The sequence below is a fragment of the Aquarana catesbeiana genome, linkage group LG08, assembly GCF_042186555.1.
Source record: "Aquarana catesbeiana isolate 2022-GZ linkage group LG08, ASM4218655v1, whole genome shotgun sequence".
NCBI classification, from domain to species: Eukaryota; Metazoa; Chordata; class Amphibia; order Anura; family Ranidae; genus Aquarana; species Aquarana catesbeiana.
In genome coordinates, this window is record NC_133331.1 from 254,916,856 (window position 1) to 254,940,103 (window position 23,248).

At 44.6% G+C, this 23,248-nt stretch overlaps 3 non-coding genes across 3 annotated transcripts; all 3 read right to left on the bottom strand.

Annotated features, from left to right (window-relative positions):
* Nucleotides 1–10,272: 10,272 nt before the first annotated feature.
* On the bottom strand, nucleotides 10,273–10,343 carry TRNAG-CCC (transfer RNA glycine (anticodon CCC)). The gene has a single exon. It is a non-coding gene; the product is annotated as a tRNA-Gly (tRNA).
* A 1,662-nt stretch (nucleotides 10,344–12,005) lies between these two features.
* TRNAG-CCC (transfer RNA glycine (anticodon CCC)) lies at nucleotides 12,006–12,076 on the bottom strand. The gene has a single exon. It is a non-coding gene; the product is annotated as a tRNA-Gly (tRNA).
* Nucleotides 12,077–13,296: 1,220 nt separating this feature from the next.
* On the bottom strand, nucleotides 13,297–13,367 carry TRNAG-CCC (transfer RNA glycine (anticodon CCC)). Its single transcript has one exon. It is a non-coding gene; the product is annotated as a tRNA-Gly (tRNA).
* Nucleotides 13,368–23,248: the final 9,881 nt, after the last annotated feature.

Consider the following 23,248-nt stretch of genomic DNA (forward strand, 5'->3'; position numbering starts at 1 on the left):
CTAACGAAGGCATCTCGTCACAATTTGCGCAATATTTCTCCAACCTCTACAACCTTCCATCGTCCCAACCCTCTACATCAAAAGTTGACCGACTAAAAACCATTAATGACTTCCTAATGCAATTCGGCCCGACCCCTCTCTCCCCGGAAGATTCCCAGACTCTGGACGTTCCAATTTCTACTGACGAACTCTCCCTCGCACTAAAACAAATGAAAACGGGTAAAAGCCCAGGCCCAGACGGCTTTTCAGTGAGCTACTACAATTCATTCCCATCCCTGCTTCTACCACACCTGGCCAAAGCTCTCAACAACCTCTCACAACACTCGCCCACACATACGGACTTACTTGAAGCTCATATCACCCTCATCCCTAAACATGGCAAAGACCCCACACTGGTCACCAACTACCGCCCCATTTCATAACTAAATGTGGATCTAAAGCTTTATGCCAAAGTATTAGCCAATCGAATTCTCCCTTTCATCCCAAATTTGATCTCGCTTGAACAGGTTGGTTTCGTACGGGGCCGGGAGGCGAGAGACAACACCACAAAAGCCCTTAACATCCATCACTGGCTCTCTAAATCTTCCACACGTGGTTTCTTCCTCTCGTTGGATGCAGAGAAGGCGTTCGATAGGGTGGCCTGGGATTACATGGAGGCTACGTTACGTGCAATAGGACTACCACCCCGCATGCTTCAAATGATCTTAGCCCTTTACGCCTCCCCGAAGGCCAGACTCCGGATTAACGGGGGACTGTCGGACGCCTTCTCTGTATCCAACGGAACGTGCCAGGGTTGCCCCCTATCCCCTCTAATATTTATACTGACCATGGAACCCATGCTACGCAAGCTAAGACTTAATCCCAATATCAAAGGCATAGACATCCATCATAAACAATACAAGCTGGCTGCCTATGCCGATGATATCCTACTTTTTCTCGCGGACCCTATCACAACTCTCCCCAACCTTCTGGCTGACTTTGGCCTTTTCAAATCCCTATCCAACCTACAAATCAATTTCGAAAAATCTAAAGCCCTCAATATCAATCTACTACCCGAATCTGTCAACTTATGCAAGCTCAACTTCCCATTTGCTTGGGAAAACTCCGAAATATCCTATCTGGGCATTAAAATCACTAGCAACTTAAAAGATCTATACGCCAAAAATTTCTTGCCGTTACTTAAGTCCGTCCAAAATGATCTCCAGAAATGGCACCTAGGCTCTTTCTCTTGGATGGGCAGAATAGCGGTAATAAAAATGAACGTTTTACCCAGAATCCTCTACCTCCTCCAAGCCATACCGATCAAGCTTCCATCCTCTTTCTTCGCTTCCTACAAAACTATATGCAGATCCTTTGTATGGTCCGCCAAGCGCCCGCGACTTAGCTGGGAAAGACTAGTTTTACCCAAACAACTGGGAGGCCTAGGTCTCCCGGACCTTCAAAAATACCAGTGGGCTTGCCACTTGACCAGACTGGTGGATTGGCACGTCCATTGCTCTTCCAAAGACTGGATTCGGATCGAAGACTCCTTTACACACTCCCACATAGCTGACCTACCCTGGATCACCCACACTCGCATGACTACAGAACTCTTAGCACACCCGTTCATTGGCGCTACCCTTTCGATATTCAAATTGGCATGCAAATCGCTTGCACTTATCCCCGCGCCAGGCCCAATGACCCCTTTAGTTGACAACCCAGACTTTCCCCCGGGCTTGAAACTGAAAGACCCAACTACTGAAAACACCCCCTCACGTACCAGAGCACATGAATTCTTCGTGAACGGGACCCTCCTACCCTACCCCACCCTAACTGCACACTTACCGAACCACGACATACCTTTCTACAAGTATCTACAATTGAGACACTTCTTCCAATCTCATCACCGCAACCCTTCTTGGCACAGGGAACTCTCACAGCTTGAAACTCTCTGTTCTACCACAGAACCCAAAAGTCACCTAATTTCAACTATCTACTCTCTCCTTTTCACCGGACACAAAGTCAAAGAGGACAAAATAGTGAGACATTGGGAACACGACTTATCCATAGACCTCACACCATTAGAATGGGACCGAATTTTTACCATCATGCACAAGGGTTCCATCAACGTCTCCACCCAAGAGAATAGATATAAACTGTTTTCGAAATGGTATAGGACGCCAGACAAAGTCCATCACTATCACCCCACCATAACCCCGATGTGCTGGAGATGCAAGGCGTCTCGCGGTACCCTACTTCACATCTGGTGGGAGTGCACCCTTATACAACCATTCTGGTCAGAAATTCACCGACTCATTTCCCACATCACCACGTACACCCCAACCTTCTCACCTGCCAACTATTTACTTCACCATAACTCTATATCGTGCAGTTCCTATAAAAAGTCCCTGACTCTGCACCTAATCAATGCAGCCAATCTATGCATTCCCGCCTTATGGAGGAATTCCACGCCTCCAATGGTACAGGATTGGATCCGTAGGGTAGACAAAATAGCCAACATGGAACAACTTATATGCCAAGCCCATGACAACCCCACCAAATACAATATTACATGGGCGTGCTGGTTACACTATCGGCAATCCCTCACGCAGAACGTTCTGCCTACACCATCAACACCGGCACCCTGAAAGCGCCTAACTGTCTTCCAACTCAGGTCCCCTCCACCTATTCAACCGCCATCGCCCCCCCCCCTTTCCAGCCCACACCCTCCTCCCCACATTAATCCGATTCTGTCCCAACCTACGAAGCCCCATATCCCTGCTCAAACCCTTCATCTTTCTGTAGGCTCTGACGAATTTGACCTTAACCCCCGACTCCACATTTATTATATACACACTTCTCTTACTACCTTGCCCCTCCCACCCTCCTGCGGGAGCCAGGACTATAGCTTGCCACATCATCACCCCTCTCGATACAATTGCTAACTCTTCGTGCACCCCCCCCGTTCACAGTGATGAGCCCGTTCGGGGTGAACGGAGAGGGGGCAAAAAACAAAAAAAAAAAAACTCCACGGTGTGGACATATCTTCCTTACTCTCCCCACCACACACAATGCCAAACTCAATGTACAAGGGGGCAATGTATATCAGCACTTCCGATCGACTGATTGTTTCTTTTGTTCCTGTTTATCTCTGTTTTTACGCCACAGGCAACTCATCCTGACTTCCCACTTACGTTGATCGCCTACGGCCTAGAAACATTCAACCCGCCTTTCATGTTTTTTTTTTTTATATATATTATATGTCGTTTATTGACTTCATTGTTACCTTCATACGGTTTGTCAACCTATTGCAAAAGTATGTTTATACGCAACAATCACCTGTATCTCTACTTACTGCAACTGTATGCTTTGTATTACTGGTGAACTTGTAATATGCAATAAATTCAATAAAAAGTTTTGAAAAAAAAAAAAAAAAAAAGAATAAAAGGTCACTTGAGCAGCCAGGACATAAATCCAAATGACTGGTATGGCACTCTTGTGTGACACTTCTAAAGTACTAGTTCCCCTTTGGTGTCTCCGCACAAGTGCATTGTCAAAAGATTATTATCTTTTGCAGTTTCCCACGTTTACCTTTGGGTAACATTTCAACTGAAAGATTTTCGTACTTAGAAATCATATAATCGGTCTTTGCAGTGACTCAAGCTGTATCCCCAGAAATGAGATTGTACATTCCTGCAAACACGTTGTCAGGCCTGATGTTAGGTTTAAAGAAAGAACAGCTTTTAAGGACGCAATTGACGTAAGTGTATTTTTTTTAAAGCATATGGTTATACTTTTTCTCTTTGTGAAAGTTGTTTAGAAATGCAATTGCTTCGTGAACCAATTATTTTTTGGGATAGAGGTAATCCAGAGATTTGGTTTAGGAACTGGAAATGGACATCATAACCAAACACAAGTAAGGCTTTTCAGCGTTGCTTTTGAAAGGTGTTTCAAGTTTTGTAATTAGAGCAAGCTATGTTTAAAATAAGGCATATGCAGCAGCCGGGACTCGTACCCGGGTCGCAAGAATGGGAATCTTGCATGATACCCCTACACTACTGGTGCCCTATGCCTTTTCTGGATAAGCTCAAGTCCTGATGCCTCAATATCCAGACCTTTCTTTACAGGGTTGCATTCCCTTAAATGTAAAATTTTAATGAAATACATATTGTGGTGAAGACATAGGGAAGCTCAAGTCATGATGGGTCAATATCCAGACCTTTCTCTACAGGGTTGCATTCCCTAAATGCAACTTGTGATGAAAACATTTAATTGAATGCAATTTGTGATGAAAACATAGGAAAGTGTCTCTTTTCAATGCTGCAAACCATGACCAGAAACATGGGCTTTTGCAAACCAGCTAGAGCGTTCCGGGATAGAATTTCAAGGTATCACAAATGACCACTTTCTAGAGAAAATATTTGTAAATTGGATATTTTGCAGTTTATCTATTCAGCTGTTCTCTGGGTATCATTTACTTTTGCTCTAATGCATGCACTTTGTTCTGTTTTAGATCCTTCAGCTGAGATATTAAGCTTAGCGACCTGTCACTAATTCCTGAGTTTAAGAGGCTTGATTTTTGAGCTAGACTGAATGCAATCCTATAGAGAAATATCTGGAAACTGGCATTGGAGATTAAGATGGTTAGGGCGTCTTTGATCTGCCTTTGAAACAACACTCTTCAAAAACTGAAAACATAAAGTGGGATGTTAAGAATAAAAGGTCACTTGAGCAGCCGGGACATAAATCCAAATGACTGGTATAGCACTCTTGTATGACACCTCTAAAGTACTAGTTCCCCTTTGGTGTCTCCACACAAGTGCATTGTCAAAAGATTATTATCTCCTGGGAACAATCACACTTTGCAGTTTCCCACGTTTACCTTTGGGTAACATTTCAACTGAAAGATTTTCGTACTTAGAAATCATATAATCGGTCTTTGCAGTGACTCAAGCTGTATCCCCAGAAATGAGATTGTACATTCCTGCAAACACGTTGTCAGGCCAGATGTTAGGTTTAAAGAAAGAACAGCTTTTAAGGACGCAATTGACGTAAGTGTATTTTTTTTAAAGCATATGGTTATACTTTTTCTCTTTGTGAAAGTTGTTTACAAATGCAATTGCTTCGTGAACCAATTATTTTTTGGGATAGAGGTAATCCAGAGATTTGGTTTAGGAACTGGAAATGGACATCATAACCAAACACAAGTAAGGCTTTTTAACGTTGCTTTTGAAAGGTTTTTCAAATTTTGTTATTAGAGCAAGCTATGTTTAAAATAATGCATATGCACCAGCCGGGACTCGTACCTAGGTCGCAAAAATGGGAATCTTGCATGATACCCCTACACTACTGGTGCCCTATGCCTTTTCTGGATAAGCTCAAGTCCTGATGCCTCAATATCCAGACCTTTCTTTACAGGGTTGCATTCCCTTAAATGTAAAATTTTAATGAAATACATATTGTGGTGAAGACATAGGGAAGCTCAAGTCATGATGGGTCAATATCCAGACCTTTCTCTACAGGGTTGCATTCCCTAAATGCAACTTGTGATGAAAACATTTAATTGAATGCAATTTGTGATGAAAACATAGGAAAGTGTCTCTTTTCAATGCTGCAAACCATGACCAGAAACATGGGCTTTTGCAAACCAGCTAGAGCGTTCCGGGATAGAATTTCAAGGTATCACAAATGACCACTTTCTAGAGAAAATATTTGTAAATTGGATATGTTGCAGTTTATCTATTCAGCTGTTCTCTGGGTATCATTTACTTTTGCTCTAATGCATGCACTTTGTTCTGTTTTAGATCCTTCAGCTGAGATATTAAGCTTAGCGACCTGTCACTAATTCCTGAGTTTAAGAGGCTTGATTTTTGAGCTAGACTGAATGCAATCCTATAGAGAAATATCTGGAAACTGGCATTGGAGATTAAGATGGTTAGGGCGTCTTTGATCTGCCTTTGAAACAACACTCTTCAAAAACTGAAAACATAAAGTGGGATGTTAAGAATAGAAGGTCACTTGAGCAGCCGGGACATAAATCCAAATGACTGGTATAGTACTCTTGTATGACACCTCTAAAGTACTAGTTCCCCTTTGGTGTCTCTACACAAGTGCATTGTCAAAAGATTATTATCTTTTGCAGTTTCCCACGTTTACCTTTGGGTAACATTTCAACTGAAAGATTTTCGTACTTAGAAATCATATAATCGGTCTTTGCAGTGACTCAAGCTGTATCCCCAGAAATGAGATTGTACATTCCTGCAAACACGTTGTCAGGCCTGATGTTAGGTTTAAAGAAAGAACAGCTTTTAAGGACGCAATTGACGTAAGTGTATTTTTTTTAAAGCATATGGTTATACTTTTTCTCTTTGTGAAAGTTGTTTACAAATGCAATTGCTTCGTGAACCAATTATTTTTTGGGATAGAGGTAATCCAGAGCTTTGGTTTAGGAACTGGAAATGGACATCATAACCAAACACAAGTAAGGCTTTTTAACGTTGCTTTTGAAAGGTTTTTCAAATTTTGTTATTAGAGCAAGCTATGTTTAAAATAACACATACGCACCAGACGGGACTCGTACCCGGGTCGCAAGAATGGGAATCTTGCATGATACCCCTACACTACTGGTGCCCTATGCCTTTTCTGGATAAGCTCAAGTCCTGATGCCTCAATATCCAGACCTTTCTTTACAGGGTTGCATTCCCTTAAATGTAAAGTTTTAATGAAATACATATTGTGGTGAAGACATAGGGAAGCTCAAGTCATGATGGGTCAATATCCAGACCTTTCTCTACAGGGTTGCATTCCCTAAATGCAACTTGTGAAGAAAACATTTAATTGAATGCAATTTGTGATGAAAACATAGGAAAGTTTTTCTTTTCAATGCTGCAAACCATGACCAGAAACATGGGCTTTTGCAACCAGCTAGAGCGTTCCTGGACAGAATTTCAAGGTATCACAAATGACCGCTTTCTAGAGAAAATATTTGTAAATTGGATATCTTGCATTTTATCTATTCAGCTGTTCTTTGGGTATCATTTACTTTTGCTCTAATGCATGCGCTTTGTTCTGTTTTAGATCCTTCAGCTGAGATATTAAGCTTAGCGACCTGTCACTAATTCCTGAGTTTAAGAGGCTTGATTTTTGAGCTAGACTGAATGCAATCCTATAGAGAAATATCTGGAAACTGGCATTGGAGATTAAGATGGTTAGGGCGTCTTTGATCTGTCTTTGAAACAACACTCTTCAAAAACTGAAAACATAAAGTGGGATGTTAAGAATAAAAGGTCACTTGAGCAGCCGGGACATAAATCCAAATGACTGGTATGGCACTCTTGTATGACACTTCTAAAGTACTAGTTCCCCTTTGGTGTCTCCGCACAAGTGCATTGTCAAAAGATTATTATCTTTTGCAGTTTCCCACGTTTACCTTTGGGTAACATTTCAACTGAAAGATTTTCGTACTTAGAAATCATATAATCGGTCTTTGCAGTGACTCAAGCTGTATCCCCAGAAATGAGATTGTACATTCCTGCAAACACGTTGTCAGGCCTGATGTTAGGTTTAAAGAAAGAACAGCTTTTAAGGACGCAATTGATGTAAGTGTATTTTTTTTAAAGCATATGGTTATACTTTTTCTCTTTGTGAAAGTTGTTTACAAATGCAATTGCTTCGTGAAGCAATTCTTTTTTGGGATAGAGGTAATCCAGAGCTTTGGTTTAGGAACTGGAAATGGACATCATAAGCAAACACAAGTAAGGCTTTTTAGCGTTGCTTTTGAAAGGTGTTTCAAGTTTTGTAATTAGAGCAAGCTATGTTTAAAATAACGCATATGCACCAGCCGGGACTGGAACCCGGGTCGAAAGAATGGGAATCTTGCATGATACCCCTACACTACTGGTGCCCTATGCCTTTCCTGGATAAGTTCAAGTCATGATGCCTCAATATCCAGACCTTTCTCTACAGGGTTGCTTTCCCTTAAATGTAAAGTTTTAATGAAATACATATTGTGGTGAAGACATAGGGAACCTCAAGTCATGATGGGTCAATATCCAGACCTTTCTCTACAGGGTTGCATTCCCTAAATGCAACTTGTGAAGAAAACATTTAATTGAATGTAATTTGTGATGAAAACATAGGAAAGTGTTTCTTTTCAATGCTGCAAACCATGACCAGAAACATGGGCTTTTGCAAACCAGCTAGAGCGTTCCTGGATAGAATTTCAAGGTATCACAAATGACCACTTTCTAGAGAGAATATTTGTAAATTGGATATCTTGCAGTTTATCTACTCAGCTGTTCTCTGGGTAGCATTTACTTTTGCTCTAATGCATGCGCTTTGTTCAGTTTTAGATCCTTCAGCTGAGATATTAAGCTTAGCGACCTATCACTAATTGCTGAGTTTAAGAGGCTTGATTTTTGAGCTAGACTGAATGTAATCCTATAGAGAAATATCTGGAAAGTGGCATTGGAGATTAAGATGGTTAGGGCGTCTTTGATCTGCCTTTGAAACAACACTCTTCAAAAACTGAAAACATAAAGTGGGATATTAAGAATAAAAGGTCACTTGAGCAGCCGGGACATAAATCCAAATGACTGGTATGGCACTCTTGTATGACACCTCTAAAGTTCTAGTTCCCCTTTGGTGTCTCCACACAAGTGCATTGTCAAAAGATTATTATCTCCTGGGAACAATCACACTTTGCAGTTTCCCACGTTTACCTTTGGGTAACATTTCAACTGAAAGATTTTCGTACTTAGAAATCATATAATCGGTCTTTGCAGTGACTCAAGCTGTATCCCCAGAAATGAGATTGTACATTCCTGCAAACACGTTGTCAGGCCTGATGTTAGATTTAATGAAAGAACAGCTTTTAAGGACGCAATTGACGTAAGTGTATTTTTTTTAAAGCATATGGTTATACTTTTTCTCTTTGTAAAAGTTGTTTACAAATGCAATTGCTTCGTGAAGCAATTATTTTTTGGGATAGAGGTAATCCAGAGCTTTGGTTTAGGAACTGGAAATGGACATCATAACCAAACACAAGTAAGGCTTTTTAGCGTTGCTTTTGAAAGGTGTTTCAAGTTTTGTAATTAGAGCAAGCTATGTTTAAAATAACGCATATGCACCAGCCGGGGTTGCATTCCCTTAAATGTAAAGTTTTAATGAAATACATATTGTGGTGAAGACATAGGGAAGCTCAAGTCATGATGGGTCAATATCCAGACCTTTCTCTACAGGGTTGCATTCCCTAAATGCAACTTGTGATGAAAACATTTAATTGAATGCAATTTGTGATGAAAACATAGGAAAGTGTCTCTTTTCAATGCTGCAAACCATGACCAGAAACATGGGCTTTTGCAAACCAGCTAGAGCGTTCCGGGATAGAATTTCAAGGTATCACAAATGACCACTTTCTAGAGAAAATATTTGTAAATTGGATATCTTGCAGTTTATCTATTCAGCTGTTCTCTGGGTATCATTTACTTTTGCTCTAATGCATGCGCTTTGTTCTGTTTTAGATCCTTCAGCTGAGATATTAAGCTTAGCGACCTGTCACTAATTCCTGAGTTTAAGAGGCTTGATTTTTGAGCTAGACCGAATGCAATCCTATAGAGAAACATCTGGAAACTGGCATTGGAGATTAAGATGGTTAGGGCGTCTTTGATCTGCCTTTGAAACAACACTCTTCTAAAACTGAAAACATAAAGTGGGATGTTAAGAATAAAAGGTCACTTGAGCAGCCGGGACATAAATCCAAATGACTGGTATAGCACTCTTGTATGACACCTCTAAAGTACTAGTTCCCCTTTGGTGTCTCCACACAAGTGCATTGTCAAAAGATTATTATCTCCTGGGAACAATCACACTTTGCAGTTTCCCACGTTTACCTTTGGGTAACATTTCAACTGAAAGATTTTCGTACTTAGAAATCATATAATCGGTCTTTGCAGTGACTCAAGCTGTATCCCCAGAAATTAGATTGTACATTCCTGCAAACACGTTGTCAGGCCTGATGTTAGGTTTAAAGAAAGAACAGCTTTTAAGGACGCAATTGACGTAAGTGTATTTTTTTTAAAGCATATGGTTATACTTTTTCTCTTTGTGAAAGTTGTTTACAAATGCAATTGCTTCGTGAAGCAATTATTTTTTGGGATAGAGGTAATCCAGAGCTTTGGTTTAGGAACTGGAAATGGACTTCAAAACCAAACACAAGTAAGGCTTTTTAACGTTGCTTTTGAAAGGTTTTTCAAATTTTGTTATTAGAGCAAGCTATGTTTAAAATAATGCACATGCACCAACCGGGACTTGTACCCGGGTCGCAAGAATGGGAATCTTGCATGATACCCCTACACTACTGGTGCCCTATGATTTTTCTGGATAAGCTCAAGTCCTTATGCCTCAATATCCAGACCTTTCTTTACAGGGTTGCATTCCCTTAAATGTAAAGTTTTAATGAAATACATATTGTGGTGAAGACATAGGGAAGCTCAAGTCATGATGGGTCAATATCCAGACCTTTCTCTACAGGGTTGCATTCCCTAAATGCAACTTGTGAAGAAAACATTTAATTGAATGCAATTTGTGATGAAAACATAGGAAAGTGTTTCTTTTCAATGCTGCAAACCATGACCAGAAACATGGGCTTTTGCAAACCAGCTAGAGTGTTCCTGGACAGAATTTCAAGGTATCACAAATGACCGCTTTCTAGAGAAAATATTTGTAAATTGGATATCTTGCATTTTATCTATTCAGCTGTTCTTTGGGTATCATTTACTTTTGCTCTAATGCATGCGCTTTGTTCTGTTTTAGATCCTTCAGCTGAGATATTAAGCTTAGCGACCTATCACTAATTGCTGAGTTTAAGAGGCTTGATTTTTGAGCTAGACTGAATGCAATCCTATAGAGAAATATCTGGAAAGTGGCATTGGAGATTAAGATGGTTAGGGCGTCTTTGATCTGCCTTTGAAACAACACTCTTCAAAAACTGAAAACATAAAGTGGGATGTTAAGAATAAAAGGTCACTTGAGCAGCCGGGACATAAATCCAAATGACTGGTATGGCACTCTTGTATGACACCTCTAAAGTTCTAGTTCCCCTTTGGTGTCTCCACACAAGTGCATTGTCAAAAGATTATTATCTCCTGTGAACAATCACACTTTTCAGTTTCCCACGTTTACCTTTGGGTAACATTTCAACTGAAAGATTTTCGTACTTAGAAATCATATAATCGGTCTTTGCAGTGACTCAAGCTGTATCCCCAGAAATGAGATTGTACATTCCTGCAAACACGTTGTCAGGCCTGATGTTAGGTTTAAAGAAAGAACAGCTTTTAAGGACGCAATTGACGTAAGTGTATTTTTTTTAAAGCATATGGTTATGGCATTGGAGATTAAGATGGTTAGGGCGTCTTTGATCTGTCTTTGAAACAACACTCTTCAAAAACTGAAAACATAAAGTGGGATGTTAAAAATAAAAGGTCACTTAAGCAGCCGGGACATAAATCCAAATGACTGGTATGGCACTCTTGTATGACACTTCTAAAGTACTAATTCCCCTTTGGTGTCTCCGCACAACTGCATTGTCAAAAGATTATTATCTTTTGCAGTTTCCCACGTTTACCTTTGGGTAACATTTCAACTGAAAGATTTTCATACTTAGAAATCATATAATCGGTCTTTGCAGTGACTCAAGCTGTATCCCCAGAAATGAGATTGTACATTCCTGCAAACACGTTGTCAGGCCTGATGTTAGGTTTAAAGAAAGAACAGCTTTTAAGGACGCAATTGACGTAAGTGTATTTTTTTTAAAGCATATGGTTATACTTTTTCTCTTTGTGAAAGTTGTTTACAAATGCAATTGCTTCGTGAAGCAATTATTTTTTGGGATAGAGGTAATCCAGAGCTTTGGTTTAGGAACTGGAAATGGACTTCATAACCAAACACAAGTAAGGCTTTTTAACGTTGCTTTTGAAAGGTTTTTCAAATTTTGTTATTAGAGCAAGCTACGTTTAAAATAACACATATGCACCAGCCGGGACTCATACCCGGGTCGCAAGAATGGGAATCTTGCATGATACCCCTACACTACTGGTGCCCTATGCCTTTTCTGGATAAGCTCAAGTCCTGATGCCTCAATATCCAGACCTTTCTTTACAGGGTTGCATTTCCTTAAATGTAAAGTTTTAATGAAATACATATTGTGGTGAAGACATAGGGAAGCTCAAGTCATGATGGGTCAATATCCAGACCTTTCTCTACAGGGTTGCATTCCCTAAATGCAACTTGGGATGAAAACATTTAATTGAATGCAATTTGTGATGAAAACATAGGAAAGTGTCTCTTTTCAATGCTGCAAACCATGACCAGAAACATGGGCTTTTGCAAACCAGCTAGAGCGTTCCTGGATAGAATTTCAAGGTATCACAAATAACCACTTTCTAGAGAAAATATTTGTAAATTGGATATCTTGCAGTTTATCTATTCAGCTGTTCTCTGGGTATCATTTACTTTTGCTCTAATGCATGCGCTTTGTTCTGTTTTAGATCCTTCAGCTGAGATATTAAGCTTAGCGACCTGTCACTAATTCCTGAGTTTAAGAGGCTTGATTTTTGAGCTAGACTGAATGCAATCCTATAGAGAAATATCTGGAAACTGGCATTGGAGATTAAGATGGTTAGGGCGTCTTTGATCTGCCTTTGAAACAACACTCTTCAAAAACTGAAAACATAAAGTGGGATGTTAAGAATAAAAGGTCACTTGAGCAGCCGGGACATAAATCCAAATGACTGGTATAGCACTCTTGTAAGACACCTCTAAAGTACTAGTTCCCCTTTGGTGTCTCCACACAAGTGCATTGTCAAAAGATTATTATCTCCTGGGAACAATCACACTTTGCAGTTTCCCACGTTTACCTTTGGGTAACATTTCAACTGAAAGATTTTCGTACTTAGAAATCATATAATCGGTCTTTGCAGTGACTCAAGCTGTATCCCCAGAAATGAGATTGTACATTCCTGCAAACACGTTGTCAGGCCTGATGTTAGGTTTAAAGAAAGAACAGCTTTTAAGGACGCAATTGACGTAAGTGTATTTTTTTTAAAGCATATGGTTATACTTTTTTTCTTTGTGAAAGTTGTTTACAAATGCAATTGCTTCGTGAAGCAATTATTTTTTGGGATAGAGGTAATCCAGAGCTTTGGTTTAAGAACTGGAAATGGACATCATAACCAAACACAAGTAAGGCTTTTTAACGTTGCTTTTGAAAGGTTTTTAAAATTTTGTTATTAGAGCAAGCTATGTTTAAAATAACGCATATGCACCAGCTGGGAATCGAACCCGGGTCGCAAGAATGGGAATCTTGCATGATACCCCTACACTACTGGTGCCCTATGCCTTTTCTGGATAAGCTCAAGTCCTGATGCCTCAATATCCAGACCTTTCTTTACAAGGTTGCATTCCCTTAAATGTAAAGTTTTAATGAAATACATATTGTGGTGAAGACATAGGGAAGCTCAAGTCATGATGGGTCAATATCCAGACCTTTCTCTACAGGGTTGCATTCCCTAAATGCAACTTGTGATGAAAACATAGGAAAGTGTTTCTTTTCAATGCTGCAAACCATGACCAGAAACATGGGCTTTTGCAAACCAGCTAGAGCGTTCCTGGACAGAATTTCAAGGTATCACAAATGACCGCTTTCTAGAGAAAATATTTGTAAATTGGATATCTTGCAGTTTATCTATTCAGCTGTTCTCTGGGTATCATTTACTTTTGCTCTAATGCATGCGCTTTGTTCAGTTTTAGATCCTTCAGCTGAGATATTAAGCTTAGCGACCTGTCACTAATTCCCGAGTTTAAGAGGCTTGATTTTTGAGCTAGACTGAATGCAATCCTATAGAGAAATATCTGGAAACTGGCATTGGAGATTAAGATGGTTAGGGCGTCTTTGATCTGCCTTTGAAACAACACTCTTCAAAAACTGAAAACATAAAGTGGGATGTTAAGAATAAAAGGTCACTTGAGCAGCCGGGACATAAATCCAAATGACTGGTATGGCACTCTTGTATGACACCTCTAAAATACTAGTTCCCCTTTGGTGTCTCCACACAAGTGCATTGTCAAAAGATTATTATCTCCTGGGAACAATCACACTTTGCAGTTTCCCACGTTTACCATTGGGTAACATTTCAACTGAAAGATTTTCGTACTTAGAAATCATATAATCGGTCTTTGCAGTGACTCAAGCTGTATCCCCAGAAATGAGATTGTACATTCCTGCAAACACATTGTCAGGCCTGATGTTAGGTTTAAAGTAAGAACAGCTTTTAAGGACGCAATTGATGTAAGTGTATTTTTTTAAAGCATATGGTTATACTTTTTCTCTTTGTGAAAGTTGTTTACAAATGCAATTGCTTCGTGAACCAATAATTTTTTGGGATAGAGGTAATCCAGAGCTTTGGTTTAGGAACTGGAAATAGATATCATAACCAAACACAAGCAAGGCTTTTTAGCGTTGCTTTTGAAAGGTTTTTCAAATTTTGTAATTAGAGCAAGCTATGTTTAAAATAACACATATGCACCAGCCGGGACTTGAACCCGGGTCGCAAGAATGGGAATCTTGCATGAAACCCCTACAGTACTGTTGCCCTATGCCTTTTCTGGATAAGCTCAAGTCCTGATGCCTCAATATCCAGACCTTTCTTTACAAGGTTGCATTCCCTTAAATGTAAAGTTTTAATGAAATACATATTGTGGTGAAGACATAGGGAAGCTCAAGTCATGATGGGTCAATATCCAGACCTTTCTCTACAGGGTTGCATTCCCTAAATGCAACTTGTGATGAAAACATTTAATTGAATGCAATTTGTGATGAAAACATAGGAAAGTGTTTCTTTTTAATGCTGCAAACCATGACCAGAATCATGGGCTTTTGCAAACCAGCTAGAGCGTTCCTGGACAGAATTTCAAGGTATCACAAATGACCGCTTTCTAGAGAAAATTTTTGTAAATTAGATATCTTGCAGTTTATCTATTCAGCTGTTCTCTGGGTATCATTTACTTTTGCTCTAATGCATGCGCTTTGTTCTGTTTTAGATCCTTCAGCTGAGATATTAAGCTTAGCGACCTGTCACTAATTCATGAGTTTAAGAGGCTTGATTTTTGAGCTAGACTGAATACAATCCTATAGAGAAATATCTGGAAACTGGCTTTGGAGATTAAGATGGTTAGGGCGTCTTTGATCTGCCTTTGAAACAACACTCTTCAAAAACTGAAAACATAAAGTGGGATGTTAAGAATAAAAGGTCACTTGAGCAGCCGGAACATAAATCCAAATGACTGGAATGGCACTCTTGTATGACACCTCTAAAGTACTAGTTCCCCTTTGGTGTCTCCACACAAGTGCATTGTCAAAAGATTATTATCTCCTGGGAACAATCACACTTTGCAGTTTCCCACGTTTACCTTTGGGTAACATTTCAACTGAAAGATTTTCGGACTTAGAAATCATATACTCGGTCTTTGCAGTGACTCAAACCGTATCCCCGGAAATGAGATTGTACATTCCTGCAAACACGTTGTTAGGCCTGATGTTAAGTTTAAAAAATGAACAGCTTTTAAGGACGCAATTGATGTAAGTGTATTTTTTTAAAGCATATGGTTATACTTTTTCTCTTAGCGAAAACGGAAAATTGAATACTTACCTTTCCGTAATTTTCCTTTCCTGGTGCCTGCCCATGGCAGCATACCCATGGTTGGTTGCTCCGCCCTCTACCAATCCACAGGACCATTTTAACTCTATATAAAAAAAGAGTTCCTCCCCTTAGTCAGTATTCTTGTAACTAGACCTCATAACGCTAAGGATCATTGAAGGGAGAGTGTATGCTGCCATGGGCAGACACCTGGAAAGGAAAATTACGGAAAGGTAAGTATTCAATTTTCCGTTTTCCTGGTGCCTCCCATGTCAGCATACCCATGGTAAATAACTCGCTTAAAGGAAGGGTACTGCAATAAAGCAATTTAATTAAACAAAAAAGCTACAGTACAGATGACTGCAAAGTCCTTTCCCCAAACTCTCGGGAAGTAAGGACTGCTGGGTCCACACTATAGTGGGACATGAACGTGCTGAAGGACGACCAGCTGGCCGCTCGACAAATTGTCTCAGGGGAGACCCGTGCCAAATCTGCCCAGGAGGAGGCTATTCCATGCGTTGAGTGCGCATTGACTGCATCTGGAACTGGGAGACCACTAGCCCGATATGCTCTTTGGATTAACCTTACAATCCAGCTTGCCAAGGTCGTCTTAGATGCTGCCATTCCCTGTCTGGCACCCTTGGGGATGACAAATAGCCGTTGATCTTTCCTGAACTGCTGCGTCAAATTTAGGTAGTGACTTAGGGATCTGGCTGTATCCAACTCATGCAGTTTTGAGGAGGCTGGATCCTCCCCGAATGCTGGAAGAACCAACTCTTGGTTCAGATGGAAGACTGAAGGTACTTTAGGGATGAACTGATGAATAGGTTGCAACACCACCCTGTCCGGGAAGAAGGTAATGTAGGGTTCTTGTGACCCTAATGCTTGGATCTCTGATACCCTGCGACCCGAAGTAATGGCTACTAGAAAGACTGCCTTCAGAGAAATATCCTCCAAGGTGCTTTCTTCTGTGGGAGCAAACGGAGGTTTTGAAAGGATATTAAGCACGATAGTCAAATCCCATTTGGGGTATAGCGTCTTTCTAGGCGGTCTCAATCTTAGAACTGCTTTCAAGAAACCTTCCACCAGAGGATCTAGCGCCCACCGGGTGTCTGTTAGAGCTGAAAGGGCTGAAACCTGGACCTTAAGCGTATTCAGGCCCAAACCTAAGTCCAATCCACTCTGTAAAAAGAGGAGTATGTTCTGGATTCCGGGATTTTGAGGATCGAAATGGTTAGTTTCTGCCAATTCCGTAAACTTTCTCCAAACTCTATAGTATGTGGAATTCGTAGATGCTTTTCTGGCCTGTAGTAGTATTTGAATGACATTATGCGAACATCCTAACTAGCCCAACCTTTTCCGTTCAACTTTGAAACCCTCAAGTCTAGAATCTCCGGGTGCGGGTGACAGAACTTGCCTTGAGACAGAAGGTTGTCTATGCGTGGAAGGTGAAGCGGTTTGCACAAGGTCATCTTGATTAGCAACGTCAACCACGGTCTCTTGGGCCAGTATGGAATCATTGCTAAAACTGTGATCGCTTCTGTGGTTAGACGTTGGAGAAACCTCAGTATCAGTGGAGTTGGTGGGTATGCGTATGCCATCTGAAAGTTCCATGGCTGGGATAGGGCATCCACCCCTGCTGATTTCGAAGATGGGAACTTTGAAAAGAAAAGCGGTGTCTTCGCATTGAGCTGGGAGGCAAACAGTTCTATTTGGGGAGTGCCCCATTGTTGGCATATCCAGGAGAAGACCCTCGGAACATATCCAGGAGAAGACCCTCGGAACTTCCCCTCCAAAGTTCCCCTCCTCCTTTCTCAGCACGGACTTGGGACCAGCCACGGTGGAGTTACCAACAACTTGGTCGAGTGAGAACTGTTCCCTTCCCTTGGCCCTTCCCCTCCAAAGTTCCCCTCCTCCTTTCTCAGCACAGACTTGGGACCAGCCACGGTGGAGTTACCAACAACTTGGTCGAGTGAGAATGGTTCCCTCCCCTTCCCTAGGCCCTTCCCCTCCAAAGTTCCCCTCCTCCTTTCCCAGCACGGACTTGGGACCGGCCACGGGGGAGTTACCAACAACTTGGTCGAGAGAGAACGGTTCCCTCCTTTTCCCTTCCCCTCCAAACTTCCCTTCCTCCTTTCTCAGCACGGACTTGGAACCGGCCACGGTGGAGTTACCAACAACTTGGTCGAGTGAGAACAGTTCCATCCCTTCCCTTGGCCCTTCCCCTCCAAAGTTCCCCTCCTCCTTTCTCAGCACAGACTTGGGACCGGCCACGGGGGAGCTACCAACAACTTGGTCGAGTAAGAACGGTTCCCTCCCCTTCCCTTGGCCCTTCCCCTCCAAAGTTCCCCTCCTCTTTTCTCAGCACGGACTTGGGACCGGCCACGGTGGAGTTACCAACAACTTGGTTGAGTGAGAACGGTTCCCTCCCCTTCCCTTGGCCCTTCCCCTTCAAAGTTCCCCTCCTCCTTTCTCAGCACAGACTTGGGACCGGCCACGGTGGAGTTACCAACAACTTGGTTGAGTGAGAACGGCTCCCTCCCCTTCCCTTGGCCCTTCCCCTTCAAAGTTCCCCTCCTCCTTTCTCAGCACAGACTTGGGACCGGCCACGGTGGAGCTACCAACAACTTGGTCGAGTAAGAACAGTTCCCTCCCCTTCCCTTGGTCCTTCCCCTCCAAAGTTCCCCTCCTCCTTTCTCAGCACAGACTTGGGACCAGCCACGGTGGAGTTACCAACAACTTGGTCGAGTGAGAACGGTTCCCTCCCCTTCCCTTGGCCCTTCCCCTCCAAATTTCCCCTCCTCCTTTCTCATCACGGACTTAGGACCAGCCATGGTGGAGTTGCCAACAACTGGGTTGAGTGAGAACGGTTCCCTCCCCTTCCCTTGGCCCTTCCCCTTTCAAAGTTCCCCTCCTCCTTTCTCAGCACAGACTTGGGACTGGCCATGGTGGAGTTGCCAACAACTTGGTGGAGTGAGAACAGTTCCCTCCCCTTCCCTTGGCCCTTCCCCTCCAAAGTTCCCCTCCTCCTTTCTCAGCAAGGACTTGGGACCGGCCATGGTGGAGTTGCCAACAACTTGGTCGAGTGAGAACGGTTCCCTCCCCTTTCCTGGGCCCTTCCCCTCCAAAGTTCCCCTCCTCCTTTCTCAGCATGGTCTTGGGACTGGCCACGGTGGAGTTACCAACAAATTGGTCGAGAGAAATTGGTTCCCTCCCCTTCCCTTGGCCCTTCCCCTCCAAAGTTCCCCTCCTCCTTTCTTAGCACGGACTTGGGACCGGCAACGGTGGAGTTACCAACAACTTGGTTGAGTGAGAACGGTTCCCTCCCCTTCCCTTGGCCCTTCCCCTCCAAAGTTCCCCTCCTCTTTTCTCAGCACGTACTTGGGACCAGTCACAGTGGAGTTACCAACAACTTGGTCGAGTGAGAGCAATTCCCTTCCCTTCCCTTGGCCCTTCCCCTCCAAAATTCCCCTCCTCCTTTCTCAGCACAGACTTGGGACCAGCCACGGTGGAGTTACCAACAACTTGGTCGAGTGAGAACGTTTCCCTCCCCTTCACTTGGCCCTTCCCCTCCAAAGTTCCCCACCTCCTTTCTCAGCATGGACTTGGGACTGGCCACAGTGGAGTTACCAACAACTTGGTCAAGTGAGAATGGTTCCCTCCCCTTCCCTTGGCCCTTCCCCTTCAAAGTTCCCCTCCTCCTTTCTCAGCACGGACTTGGGACTGGGCACGGTGGAGTTACCAACAAATTTGTCGAGTGAGAACGGTTCCCTCCCCTTTCCTTTGGCCCTTCCCTTGGCCCTTCCCCTCCAAAGCTCCCCTCCCCCTTTCTCAGCACGGACTTGGGACCGGCCACAGTAGAGTTACCAACAACTTGATCGAGTGAGAACGGTTCCCTCCCCTTCCCTTGGCCCTTCCCCTTAAAAGTTCCCCTCCTCCTTTCTCAGCACGGACTTGGGACCGGCCATGGTGGAGTTATCAACAACTTGGTCGAGTGAGAACGGTTCCCTCCCCTTCCCTTGGCCCTTCCCCTTAAAAGTTCCCCTCTTCCTTTCCCAGTACGGACTTGGGACCGGCCACGGTGGAGTTAACAACAACTTGGTCGAGAGAGAACGGTTCCCTCCTTTTCCCTTGGCCCTTCCCCTCCAAAGTTCCCCTCCTCCTTTCTCAGCATGGACTTGGGACCGGCCACTGTGGAGTTACCGAGAACTTGGTCGAGTGAGAACGGTTCCCTCCCCTTCCCTTGGCCCTTCCCCTCCAAACTTCCCCTCCTCCTTTCTCAGCACGGACTTGAGACCGGGCACGGTGGAGTTGACAACAACTTGGTGGAGTGAGAACGTTTCCCTCCCCTTCCCTTGGCCCTTCCCCTCCAAAGTTCCCCTCCTCCTTTCTCAGCACAGACTTGAGACGGGCATGGTGGAGTTACCAACAACTTGGTTGAGTGAGAACGGTTCCCTCCCCTTCCCTTGGCCCTTCCTCTCCAAAGTTCCCCTCCTCCTTTCTCAGCACGGACTTGGGACCGGCCACGGTGGAGTTACCAACAACTTGGTCGAGTGAGAACGGTTCCCTCCCCTTCCCTTGGCCCTTCCCCTCCAAAGTTCCCCTCCACCTTTCTTAGCACGGACTTGGGACCGGCCACGGTGGAGTTTCCAACAACTTGGTCGAGTGAGAACGGTTCCCTCCCCTTCCCTTTTCCCTTCCCCTCCAAAGTTCCCCTCCTCCTTTCTCAGCACGGACTGGGGACTGGCCACGGTGGAGTTACCAACAAATTGGTCGAGTGAGAACGGTTCCCTTCCCTTCCCTATGCCCTTCCCCTCCAAAGTTCATCTCCTCCTTTCTCAGAACAGACTTGGGACCAGCTACGGTGGAGTAACCAACAACATGGTCAAGTGAGAACGTTTCCCTCCCTTTCCCCTGGCCCTTCCTCTCCAAAGTTCCCCTCCTCCTTTCTCAGCATGGACTTGGGACTGGCCACGGTGGAGTTACCAACAACTTGGTCGAGTGAGAATGGTTCCCTCCCCTTCCCTTGGCCCTTCCCCTCCAAAGTTCCCCTCCTCCTTTCCCAGCACGGACTTGGGACCGGCCACGGTGGAGTTACCAACAACTTGGTCGAGAGAGAGCGGTTCCCTCCTTTTCCCTTGGCCCTTCCCCTCCAAAGTTCCCCTCCTCCTTTCTCAGCACGGACTTGGGACCGTCCACGGTGGAGTTGCCAACAACTTGGTCGAGTGAGAACGGCTCCCTCCCCTTCCCTTGGCCCTTCCCCTCCAAAGTTCCCCTCCTCCTTTCTCAGCACGGACTTGGGACTGGCCACGGTGGAGTTACCAACAAATTGGTCGAGTGAGAACGGTTCCCTTCCCTTCACTTGGCCCTTCCCCTCCAAAGTTCCCCTCCTCCTTTCTCAGAACAGACTTGGGACCATCCACGGTGGAGTAAACAACAACATGGTCGAGTGAGAATGGTTCCCTCCCCTTCCCTTGGCCCTTCCCCTCCAAAGTTCCCCTCCCCCTTTCTCAGCACGGAATTGGGACCGGCCACAGTAGAGTTACCAACACCTTGGTCGAGTGAGAACGGTTCCCTCCCCTTCCCTTGGCCCTTCCCCTCCAAAGTTCCCCTCCTCCTTTCTCAGCACGGACTTGGGACCAGCCACAGTGGAGTTACCAACAACTTGGTGGAGTGAGAACGGTTCCCTCCCCTTCCCTTGGCCCTTCCCCTCCAAAGTTCCCCTCCTCCTTTTTTCAGCATGGACTTGGACCGGTCATGGTGGAGTTACCAACAACTTGGTCAAGTGAGAACGGTTCCCTCCCCTTCCCTTGGTCCTTCCCCTCCAAAGTTCCCCTCCTCCTTTCTCAGCACAGACTTGGGACCGGCCATGGTGGAGTTACCAACAACTTGGTTGAGTGAGAACGGTTCCCTCCCCTTCCCTTGGCCCTTCCCCTCCAAAGTTCCCCTCCTCCTTTCTCAGCACAGACTTGGGACTGGCCATGGTGGAGTTGCCAACAACTTGGTTGAGTGAGAACGGTTCCCTTCCCTTCCCTTGGCCCTTCCCCTCAAAAGTTCCCCTTCTCCTTTCTCAGCACAGACTTGGGACTAGCCACGGTGGAGTTACCAACAACTTGGTCGAGTGAGAACGTTTCCCTCCCCTTCACTTGGCCCTTCCCCTCCAAAGTTCCCCTCCTCCTTTCTCAGCATGGACTTGGGACCGGCCACGGTGGAGTTACCAACAACTTGGTCAAGTGAGAACGGTTCCCTCCCCTTCCCTTGGCCCTTCCCCTCCAAAGTTCCCCTCCTCCTTTCTCAGTACGGACTTGGGACCGGGCACGGTGGAGTTACCAACAACTTGGTCGAGTGAGAACGGTTCCCTCCCCTTCCCTTTGCCCTTCCCCTCCAAAGTTCCCCTCCTCCTTTCTCAGCACGGACTTGGGACCGGCCACGGTGGAGTTTCCAACAACTGGGTCGAGTGAGAACGGTTCCCTCCCCTTCCCTTGGCCCTTCCCTTGGCCCTTCCCCTCCAAAGCTCACCTCCCCCTTTCTCAGCACGGACTTGGACCGGCCACAGTAGAGTTACCAACAACTTGGTCGAGTGAGAACGGTTCCCTCCCCTTCCCTTGGCCCTTCCGCTCCAAAGTTCCCCTCCTCCTTTCTCAGCACAGACTTGAGACGGGCATGGTGGAATTACCAACAACTTGGTTGAGTGAGAACGTTTCCCTCCCTTTCCCCTGGCCCTTCCTCTCCAAAGTTCCCCTCCTCCTTTCTCAGCATGGACTTGGGACTGGCCACGGTGGAGTTACCAACAACTTGGTCGAGTGAGAATGGTTCCCTCCCCTTCCCTTGGCCCTTCCCCTCCAAAGTTCCCCTCCTCCTTTCCCAGCACGGACTTGGGACCGGCCACGGTGGAGTTACCAACAACTTGGTCGAGAGAGAACGGTTCCCTCCTTTTCCCTTCCCCTCCAAACTTCCCTTCCTCCTTTCTCAGCACGGACTTGGAACCGGCCACGGTGGAGTTACCAACAACTTGGTCGAGTGAGAACAGTTCCATCCCTTCCCTTGGCCCTTCCCCTCCAAAGTTCCCCTCCTCCTTTCTCAGCACAGACTTGGGACCGGCCACGGGGGAGCTACCAACAGCTTGGTCGAGTAAGAACGGTTCCCTCCCCTTCCCTTGGCCCTTCCCCTCCAAAGTTCCCCTCCTCTTTTCTCAGCACGGACTTGGGACCGGCCACGGTGGAGTTACCAACAACTTGGTTGAGTGAGAACGGTTCCCTCCCCTTCCCTTGGCCCTTCCCCTTCAAAGTTCCCCTCCTCCTTTCTCAGCACAGACTTGGGACCGGCCACGGTGGAGTTACCAACAACTTGGTTGAGTGAGAACGGCTCCCTCCCCTTCCCTTGGCCCTTCCCCTTCAAAGTTCCCCTCCTCCTTTCTCAGCACAGACTTGGGACCGGCCACGGTGGAGCTACCAACAACTTGGTCGAGTAAGAACAGTTCCCTCCCCTTCCCTTGGTCCTTCCCCTCCAAAGTTCCCCTCCTCCTTTCTCAGCACAGACTTGGGACCAGCCACGGTGGAGTTACCAACAACTTGGTC